At 38.3% G+C, this 11,559-nt stretch overlaps 1 long non-coding RNA gene across 1 annotated transcript; it reads right to left on the bottom strand.

Annotated features, from left to right (window-relative positions):
• Positions 1-6,982: 6,982 nt before the first annotated feature.
• On the bottom strand, positions 6,983-11,173 carry LOC113334875. The gene is made up of 2 exons (XR_003353013.1): positions 10,602-11,173; positions 6,983-10,219 (listed from the first exon to the last, which is right to left on the bottom strand). It is a non-coding gene; the product is annotated as an uncharacterized LOC113334875 (long non-coding RNA).
• Between the last annotated feature and the right edge of the window lie 386 nt (positions 11,174-11,559).

Here is an 11,559-nt window from a genome sequence, read left to right as displayed (position 1 = left end):
AAGGGTTTGCATTTGGGTTCTTTCGTTTTCCCAACTCCATTTCGATTGCTAGTGATTCTCTTTGATTTATTTATGGCTTTTGAGAAAGCCATGAGTTGCTAGATTTTTGTACCTAGGGTTTATGGTAGAAACCACTTAGTTTTAGGCTATTTTGAATTGAATAAAAATTGAGCAAAAGACTATTATGAATTGAATAGATTAATTCTTGAATATTGTTTATTGATTTATTGATGATACGTGTTGTTGCTTCACAGGTTTTGTATACAATAACCTTTGCGCATAATTGTTAGGAACACAAATATATTCGTCTACTTATTTGATATTTCATACTTGGGTTAAAATCCTTTGACGGGGTATGCTTAGAATATCCAGGTATTATTTGTGAACCTAAATTTAGTTTCGTATAATTTTCTCGCTAACGCAATTTGATGGTGTATACTTTGGTTTAGTCTTTTGATATGCCATGCTTAGGGTGTCCCAGCGATATTTGCGACTCTAATACTTATAATAGGTGATGTCGATAGAACAAACAATAGATAGATATTCAGGAGTTATGTTTCATTTCAGTAATTGAATAGAAATAGTGGTGGATATTATAAACCCTAGTTACCTGCTCTCACTCTGCGAGTTCACTTTATTACTTTACTTTAATTTTATTATTTCATTTTCAATTCTAAAAAACCAAAAATATTGTTTATGTTAGTTTTATTAGAGATATTGATTACAGTATTTCCACCACTCCTTATGGGAATGACCTGTAATTGCCGTTGTCTACTAGTTGGACGTCGCGCGATTACGGTTATTTATATAGGTATCTCCGGATCTTATCACCTTGGTCACAAAGCAAACAATATCCACCGTTAGATGAAAACCTGATTTAGATTCAAGCTAATATTTCTCAACCGTTAGATCGAAAACTTAGCTTGTTATACACAAATGAAATGCACGCTTCTAGGTTTGTTAACCGTACCCAAACGTGTAAATTGTTGGTTCAACAATAGTTAACCAAAAGGTTAGCCATATGAGCATTTCATACCAACCATATTCTTCTTCACCATAACTAGTTCAAATGACTCAAATGAACTAGTTAGAGAGTTGTTCAATTGTAAGGAAATCTTATGTACTACACAAGACACAATTGAGGCAAAGATGATTTGATTCACTCGAATCGGTTCATGAACTTTATAGCCACGGTTTGGAAATTGTATTCCTTAGTCTTTATAAGTTTAAGTTCAGAAATCATCTTCAAATATATAACCTTCTTAAGTTCGCACACTAGGTTCGCGGACTTAAGCAACCGGGCAGAGTTTACAAACTCCAGTAGAACTTCTCGGGATGAGAAGTTTGGCAGTTCGCGGACTAGGTTCGCGGACTTGGCAACAGGCCATTCTTCCGGTTTCTCTTGATCAACAAAGTTCGCAAACTTAGGTTCAAGGGATAGGACTTATGCACAGATGTGTTTCCACAACAATACTTATGTCCATCATTGGTTATGTAATCTAAACTCTCATTCCAACCATTGAAACATTCTTAGAGGACGTTATATAGTTATTACACTATTTCTCGTCAAAGAAATTTTCAAAGTGATTGAAACATATCATGACTTTCGTCACTAGGTAAAGATAAACATGGTTGAAGTGAAACGCTTACCAACACATATTTCGAGATATAGATAGGCGAGGTATACTCGACTCGAAATACCAAATGTGTATAATCTAAGTATATATATAGCATACGACTTTTTGTCTCAAGAAGCAGGAGATAGAGTAGATAGACTTTTGAGTGACAGATAAGTTCAAGTCTTCACATACCTTTTTTTCGAGAAGTTCCACCGGTTCCTTGAGTAGATCTTCTTCTTGTATGATGAATCGCCATGAAGTCCTTGAGCTCAGCTACACTTTCTATCCTAGTCTGAGACTTAACTATAGTAGACTAGAAATCAAGACTTATAGTTTTGATCACTAACATTGACAAACATGCTTGAGATAGCAACGCATGCGAGTTCGACCGAGCAATGATCCAACAATCTCCCCCTTTATCAATTTTAGTGACAAACCTATCAATACATATGGAATACAAAAAAGATAAAGAAACTTTAGTAGCTCATATTCCACATGTCTAATCTTCAACATTCCTCGAAATCTTCGTCACTTCTAAGTACTCCAATGATCCCAATGGTTGTAAGTTTAGCATCACCGTTGTTGAAGATCCGTAGCTATAACAATGAGAAAGCATCGGTCTCGATCATTGTTATACAGTGTCATAGTATTATTACACAGTGTCAAAGTACACTTGTATCACAACTTCAACAATAATACTATGGTGATATGTATCACCCTCCCTTAGTAAATACTCCATCTCACATGGAAACCACTCCCCCTTACACAATGATCCGAAAACTATATGTATTTGTAGTGTGAACTACATATTAATTCTCTCACTTTTTGTCTATAAAATTGGCAAAGGTACGAGAACGAGATCATAATGAAATTTCCGTAAGAGACATTTCATGACTAAAAAAAAATACTACCATCTAATTTAGATGCAATCATATAGCCGAAGCTAATAGCATTCATCAAGGAGTTTAAAGATACAAGATAACCCCTTTAAAATTCCACTGCCCTACACCCTTCAAGATATGACCATTAAGCACAAGTTCAAAATAACTCTCCCCCATTTGATGTCATTCCCAAGAGAACAACAAGAGAGACCTTAGTTTCAAAAGAAAAGAAGGATTTTGATTGGACACCAAAAACCATGAGAATGATTTTCTATATCCAAAAACTCAATCAAATTAATCACAAGTAAACCCATGATTAATTTAATCGGAATACGCAATCAAATTAAACACAAAAGTGATCAACTTAATTGATTATGCTCGACATAAGAGAACTTACGGAGCATAAACTAACTGTTGATAGGATAAAAGTGGGAAAGAGAAGCAAGTCCAAGCCACAGCAAGCCCATCCCCTTAGAAGTGAAGAGAGAGAATGAATCCGCTTTAGAATGAATTTCTAAATATCTTTTCTCTCCTTTTATAATAATCTCACATCCTCCTGTTATGGATAAACACCCATAAGATCAATATATTACGAAACTACAATTTCCTTTCCTTTAAGTTATTAGTAAACCCTAAGAGGCTTTCTTTCTTCCTTGGACCAAAGCCCAACTAGACTAACATGCTCTTTTATGGGCTAGAGCTATCCCGACCTTGTGGGTTAGGCTTAGTCCTCAAGTTTCTTTATCCTAGAAGGAATCCCTAATAGGTTAAGGGGACTCCTTTTCTAAGGATAATTATTTTCATGTATCAACATTAGTCCCCTGACTGTTGACTGTTCGTAGGCCAGGTCAACAGTCACATGTAGATTCGTCAATTAGCGGCCGCAACTGATGGAATTTTCAGACGAACACATCTGTGCGTGTTGAACCCTCACGTGTTCCCTCCATCCTCATCTGATGGTTGGTTTATTTGTCCTCAGGCGGATTTGTCCCCGATAACCTCCTTAGAGGAGGTATCTCGCTTAGCAGCTCACAGGAAAACTATGTTTTCCCGACAATCGCACTTTGCTCGTCCGTTGAATCTTTACCCGCTTGGGAATCTTGGGTGGATTACATATACTCCAATCCCGATGATGGGGGAAATGATCCGTTATTGGGGCATACATGACGCCATAGCATCCTCTCGGTATAGAACTGTCCGCTGAGATCATGACAGTTTGATGCGTTTATTTGCTCGTTTGGATGATTGGTCCTTATATTTTTTATTTTCTTGGGGGGAGCGACTTCAGTGCTGGAAGATGTGGTCGCGCTTAATGGTTTTCCCATTCATGGCAACACATGTTATTCCGAGTCTTTGTATCTTCAAAGCTATGAATAAGAGTGATAAGGATCTTCGATATCATTTGGTTTTATCCAAGGAAAAGTCGATAAACTTCCAACTTTTAGACGAAGTTAAAGTCGAGGCTCCGGAGGAAAGGGAGGATAAAGAGGAGCTGGGAGCTTCTCCCTGATGACGAACCTCATCAGAAGGTTATTAGACTTTGCCTTCCTTTTCCGGATCAAAGAAGCTGAGGCGTCCTTCCGCGCTGAAACAGTTGGCATCCTCTATGCAAGTTGGTAAAATACGATGAATAGTTTATATCCACGATTCTGAGTCCCCAGGACTATCATTCAAATCAATGTTTGTCGTTTTCCAATAATAATTCAATAAGATTATTGTATGTAAGTAATGGGTTTCTCATTTGCATCCTAGTAGGCGCAAGGTATTATTAGCATAATATGTGATAAAGGTGCGGGCGATAGAGAAGGTATTGACATTTTATAATGCATACACCGAGTGCCACAACAAACAGATTCTGAATCATATATGGCGGGTAAATTATACTTTACACACTTGCATATGTAGTTATTCCAAATGAGGCGCAAGTATATGAGAGTCACGATGTATGAAAAGGCGGCTTACAGAGAGTGGTTTTAGTTACAACATCCAAGTGGTTACATATCGATCGGCTAGCTTAAGCGGACATATATTCTTACAGAGAATAAGTGCGCGTAAATATAAGTGCTTCATTGTTTCATGAAAATGGTCAGTTGTTCGTTTAGTAGGCATGTTTGTGATTAGTTATCACTCAAATGACCAATAGACTTGTAGATCAGTGTATACATCGACTCCTATTCTTTAGGATATGCTAAGGCGGATGAATCCTCTCTTTGGGTAAGTGTTGAAGTTTCATTAATTTGTCGCTTTCACGCTCTTTCTATCTTTTGAAAACTGTAGGGTGGATGAATGCTCAGTATGAGAGTTTTATTTAAGTGTTCAAGTGGAATGACGGACGAGTGCAGCCTGCGAGCCTCCTATAATACGTATTCAGGTGAAGGGCGGATGAGTGCAACTTGTGCGCCTCCTAAGCATATGATTCCGAAATTTTATTTAAATTTCAAGTGGAAGGAGGATGAGTACAGTCTATGCGCCTCCTAGAATAAGTGTGCAAGTGAAGGGCGAATGAGCGCAACCTGCGCAAATCCTATAATAAGTGTTCAAGTGAAGTGCGGATGAGTGCAACCTGCACGCCTCTTAAGCATATGATTTTGAAATTTTATTTAAGTATCCAAGTGGAAGGCGGATGAGTGCAGCCTGCGCACCTCCTAGAATAAGTGTGCAAGTGAAGGGCTACTCGAAGCAATTATGTTCGGATGTATCCGCTTCGTAGGAATTTGAGGATTCATTATAAACAGGCCAAGTGTTGTATTTGCAGGGTATGATTCTGTGTGTGGATGTTTTAGGCGCTCAACATGCTCCCTTGTCAGGCGAGAGAAATGACATTTACGCGCAGATATTGAAATCATTTATCAACGATCTAGATGAGATAGACTCTTATAAGCGTGAACTAGCATATGTGTATGTACATTTAAGTTCCGCCTTAGTTTCTATTGGCGGCCATCATGGCCTTATCTAAACACATATGATGTATTTTGAAGTTGTCAAAGGCACATTGAGGGCCTTGCGCTCGATGTACTTTGAAATGTGTTAAATGGAAAGTAGCATTACATGCTCCTCCCTCCTTAATCGTCTCTGCATTTAATATATCCGAGTTGTGTTTAAATTGAATGCTTTATTTCTTGTTTAAGCTTTTGTAATTGACATTTAAATATTGGCTTGTTTTAAAGTAGTTATTCCTTTGGTGTTCCCTCCACCCTTTTCTTTTTTATTTTAATGAGACGGACGAGTACTTGGTGCTATACTTACGTGCACGAGTCTGTGTAATCACTTGGTTAGATAGTATGCAGAATTATTAGACGTGCCTAAATAGGTGAAGTTGGCGGACGAGTGTATGGCATTTGACTTGCTCGCCTCCCGTGCAAGGATTCAAGGAGTGATGATAAATTTCTGGAGGTAAGTCCCCTCATATCTTTTTTATTTCTTTCTTTCTTTCTTTCATATTATTTTTCTCTTTAAATGCGCTCGAGACATGGTAGATAACCATGAACATGAACGATTACGTCTTTGAAATCGAGTATGACACTCCCACAATAGTCCACTATGATTTCCGACTATTGTGGGAGCCTATGCAATTATCCATTCATGCATGCACCCATTTTTTTTTAGCCTTAGCCATAGTCATACTCGAGGCTTTTATACAATCTAGTCATACTCGGGGTTATCATTCAATCTAGCCATATTTGGGGCTTTTATTCAATCTAGCCATACTCGGGGCTAATATTCATTTTATGGGTTGTACTCATAGCCTTTTTCGGAACCTAGCCCTTTCTTAGACTATTGGTGCGCTTCAGTAAGCCACGCACGGAGCCTAATCCTTTCTTGGACTATTGGTGCGCTTCAGTAAGCCACACACGGAGCCTAGCCCTTTTTTGGACTATTGGTGCGTTTCAGTAAGCCACACACAGAGCCTAGCCCTTTCTTGGACTATTGGTGCACTTCATCTAAGCCATGCACGAAGCCTAGCCCTTTCTTGGACTATTGGTGCGCTTCAGCAAGCCAAGCACGGAGCCTAGCCTTTCTTGGACTATTGGTACACTTCATCTAAGCCATGTACGGAGCCTAGTCCTTCCTGGGACTATTGGTGCAATTCATTGAGCCATGCACGAAGCCTAGTCCTTTCTGGGACTATTGGTGCACTTCATCTAAGCCATGCACGGAGCCTAGTCCTTTCTGGGACTATTATTCATTTCATGGGCTGTACTCGTAGCCTTTTTCATTTCTCATGGTGCATTCGAGGCCACCTTTTCTCATTACTCGGCCATATTCATGGCTGTTTTAAATTCATGGTGTTATCACATTAAAATTTCTAAAGTTCAATGCAAGATGGCGCGGATATTCTATGTATACTTGGTGAAATTCCTCATATGCGGCTAGGTGACATATGCGCCTTTCCTGGAATTCAAATATCAATACGCAAATAGGTGCTATCTCGGACGCTTCTCTGCTTAACGTACTAAATACATGAAAGGGGCCATGTACTCATTAATAATGAAATCAGTCTTGCATATTTAGAAAATGTAAGTACTCAATAATAATGAGAATTTAGACACCAAGCATTTTTTCAGTCAGATTGGTACATGCGACTAGGCAATTTATGCCATTTAGGCGCTTTATGCTTTACATACCATAATCAAGAAACATATGTCGAATAGGTATAAATACAAATGTCACATACAAGTAGGCACCAGTCCGCCTATCAATTTAAGGCAATAAATCATAAGTGTTCAATGCGCACACACATTCCTAAACAAAATGAGTATGTATGGGTAACCAAAGTTTATCAAATAATGTAAGCATTATACGATTCAGCTAGCACAACACGAGGGTATTCAAGTGACTATGGGTGGGATGCAAGGCGTGCAAAATGAGGCAAAAGGACAAGTCCTAAATGCTAAAGATGAGCTAAGCATGACAGCATACAAAGTGGTGATTCTTCACAAATCAGCTTGTCCCTAAAGCAACATTCATGGTTTTGACATGTTGGATATGAGTTACAAAAGTGTAAACAATTAATCATGAGAGATAGGTAATACAATAACCTATCCGCCCCCAGGGATGTTCGAACAAGTATAAGACTAATATGTAACAGATCATGCGAAAGTATTATACCTATCATGTTTTCGGTCGAGAAGTTACACAGAGAGTGTCCCGTTTACGTCCAAATAAAATGAAGTAATAGGAAGGTCCCATTACAAAGGTGCACCGAATGTTTATGGCTGCACTAGACGCAAGGAATGATAACCAAATGAGCGTGTTCATCATATGTTTCGGGGCTAATTTATATCTCTGTGCTAGCATACTGGTAGGCAAAGTAAATCTAAAATTATAAATGCAGACCAGTTGGGGATGCAGAAAATTTGCTAAGTAGTTATAATTTCCGTGACACTTAAATATGCTTAAATTAAGAAGAGGTACTGGGTACTTATCTGCGTAAAGAGCGGGTAAGTCGCTTTCTGCTTCTCAGAGCCGGACTGGTGGTACCTTAGATGTGATAAACACTGATAATTTGATATAGTCATCGCCTGTTGAGCTGGCAGCAGCTAAGGATAAAGAGCGAGGGTACTGTTGTTGTGGTCAGTAGCAGAGCTAGTGGCTTCAGAAACAAACGTTAGGGTTTACTAGTGAAACTGTTTTTCTCCTTTGTTTCTGCTGTTGTTTCGCTTTGGGTACTTACCTTCACTTGGTTAGTCTCCATTACTCCTACCATTTCTCCTCAGACCTACTACAGCCCGTTCAAAGTCATACATGAGAAAATTGAGCTTCTCATTTAGTCCTTCTATCTCCACACAATAAATCAGTCTCCGGATGTTTGTAATATGGTGTAAGGCGCATTATTCCCACTTGATCTTTGTTGTTGTTGTTGCTCCTTTCTTGAACTCTCAGAAGAAGTAGGCCTAGTGTCCGAGCGGACTAGTGTTGGTACTGCAGCATTCTCTCTCAAGCGACAATTCTCAGCGACTCTCTGGCTTTCATGTGCTTAGTGGTATTCAAAATCCATTCCGGATGGTAATGAAGTAGTGATATGTCGATAAGTATGCTCACGTCATCCTGTTCAATGATTCCCTGGAAGCTTCAGCTAAGTTGTCATGTGCTTGAAAACCTGTCTAACAGTCATATTGAGGAAAATTCTGGTCAGTAATTGTAATTCAAGAGCTGGAAATTTGAATACATTTATTGATACGTCTGAACACTTAAGAGATTTCTCAATTGATGCTAATATAATCGACCAGGAACGAGTATAAATTCAGATAAAGTTCAAAGTTAAAACAAATCAAATTTCAAAGTCAATTAAAAATCAATTGACGGGTAATAAAAAATCAAACACGAACTGAATCTGAAGTTCGATCTTCTATCAATACCGACAATCAAGAGACAAATCAAAACCCATATCGGAACCCTAAAGCTTTCCCAAAACTATATTTGAACTAAAGAGAATGGCCATTAGGTAATGTATCAAAATGCTGATTCTGGATCGAACGAAACAATCCGATACAAAGTTAATTTCTTATGAGTTTTCAAACTTTATAATCATTCTCAAAAATTCTTTTACACACCAATCGGAATTAAAAGAGATTGGATTAAGTACAAAGGACTTATCTTTTTCGTTGATTTATGGTGGATTTATCAATTCCTTCTCCACATTCTTCAAGAACATTCACCAGGGGTGTGAGCCGATTCAAAGATAATATGTAGCAGAAACTAAATAATCATCTATTTCTCAAAGATAATTAAACATCTATCTTTTTTTTTTGCGAGTTAGATCAAAAATCATAATAATATGTAGCAGAAACTGATTCCAGCAACTGAAAATTATAAGTAACACAACATTGTTAAGCTGTATAATTCAAAGATAAACTGATTGAACTCCGGGTATGCTCAAATGCGCTTAACTCGAACTGATACAAGCATGCAATTTTAAGAGGATTAACCATAATGTATCTTAGGATGCCAGGGTGAGAACATCATGAAGCAAACACGTTATGAAATGAACTTGGTGCTCCAAGGACTGTCATCAAATAGTTAACGCATAAACTGGCATAAGGCGCTTCTTAGATTAAGCGATCAACCAAGTCATATTACAAATTTTCCAAAACATAAAGCAACATTCAGATTACGGGACATTTACCAAATGATGGTGAACCATAAAAGAAGAGGAAATAAAAAGCAGGTTAAGCATTATTATCGAGTCCGCTGATGCTGGTTTTGAACCAACGTGAAGCTTACTAAGAGTGCAGGCAAATTGATCGTTCCAATTAGGTGTCATATATCAAACAAAATTTAAAGGTTGTAGAATGCAGAGAGCGTTCAAGTAAGTTCGAGCAATAAATCAAACAGTTTCCATTAAGCAAATGAATCATAGGTAACGGAAGTCGCATGTTACAAGTAAAGATCAAGGAATACTTATCTTTGACGTGTTTGTTGTGGTTCAATATCCGTCTGCTGATGGTTATGAGGCTAAGTGTTGTTCTCTGGGAGTTCAGCTCATATTCTTGTAGTGATTTACCAAATACCTTCACCCCTATCGGGCACTTCCATAGATGATATACCAACACCACTCTTTCTGGTGCTGTATCCTGCTCCCATACATGAGAAAAATCAAAGCAGCTGCAGCTCCAAATGATCATGCATTCACAAATTTCCAGCTACTACTCTTCCCTGGTCTCACAAGTTTCTTCTCCATCAATTGAAATCCAATTCACGATGCCCTTATAATCGATTCTGAGAACAGGGAACCACAATTTCTTAATTACTCACTGAAATTCAACAGTTGATTGCCTTACTACTCCATTACATACAAGAACAGAAGCAATTGGCTTCAAATACAAGTATAAATGCAGGTTAGATCGAAAAATGAATCTTATTCAAAATAATTTGATGGGTTTTCATATTCAAGATTCACTGTTTTCAAAACTGAAGTTTAATTCTGAGTTACGATGAAAGCTTGAGAGATGTAATAACTCTCAACGAAGAGTTGCTCCAAAAATTTTGTGGGATTCTAAATATTTTCCTCAATCACAAATTAGGTTTCAAATCAGATCATAAAATAGAAAGGAATCTCGAATTTGAGTCTACGAAAACCCTAAAATATTTTTCCGAAAACCTGAAATTAATCAATTAAGACGGTAAATGACAACGAGTAGATTGAACTCATCGGTTCCATTGATTTCGTTGATGAATCACTGATTTGGTTGTTGGTATTGTTCCTCAGAAAGAGCAAAGAAGGAATGATGGTTGATCCGAGAGGAAGGAAGAAGAAGTCGCCTTGTTTTGCGGACGACGCTGATGTAGCTCAGCAGCGCTGATGTGGTGAAGCGTCGGTGGTTGGCGCGGAGCTTTGCTTTATCGATCGGATGTTGTTCCTCAGAATTTCCTATTTGGATCTGGTTGGTGCTCGATTCAGTTATCCGGACATGAAGAAGAGACGGGCGATGTTGATTGAGTTGGATGTAATCGGAGGTGTACTAAGCAGCCGCTAGTGCGACTCGGCATAAGCAAGCGGAAAGAGCAAAGCGAGTTAAGAGGCGGACAACAAAGATAAATGCTGTAAGAGATGAGAAATGTTGCAAGAATTTAGGCGGACGGGTCTTGCCGGGCGAGAAACTCAACTTCTTCCACTGTGGTCGCAATGTTGATGGGGTAAAAGTGGGAAAGAGAAGCAAGTCCAAGCCATAGCAAGCCCATCCCCTTAGAAGTGAAGAGAGAGAATAGATCCGTTTTAGAATGAATTCCTAAATATCTTTTCTCTCCTTTTATAATAATCCTCCCTCCTCATTTTATGGATAAGCACCCATAAGATCAATATATTACGAAAATACCATTTCCTTTCCCTTAAGTTATTAGTAAACCCTAAGAGACTTTCTTTTTTTCTTGGACCAAAGCCCAACTAGACTAACATGCTCTTTTATGGGTTAGAGGTATCCCGACCTTGTGGGTTAGGCCTAGTCCCCAAGTCTCTTTATCCTAGAAGGGACCCCTAATAGGTTAAGGGGACTCCTTTTCTAAGGATAATTATTTTCATGTATTAACACTAACATAACCATTAGAAAATGAATAGGATA

This window comes from Papaver somniferum, unplaced genomic scaffold (assembly GCF_003573695.1).
Source record: "Papaver somniferum cultivar HN1 unplaced genomic scaffold, ASM357369v1 unplaced-scaffold_137, whole genome shotgun sequence".
NCBI classification, from domain to species: Eukaryota; Viridiplantae; Streptophyta; class Magnoliopsida; order Ranunculales; family Papaveraceae; genus Papaver; species Papaver somniferum.
The sequence above is the reverse complement of the archived record's forward strand: the minus strand, read 5'-3'. Positions and strand labels throughout refer to the sequence as shown.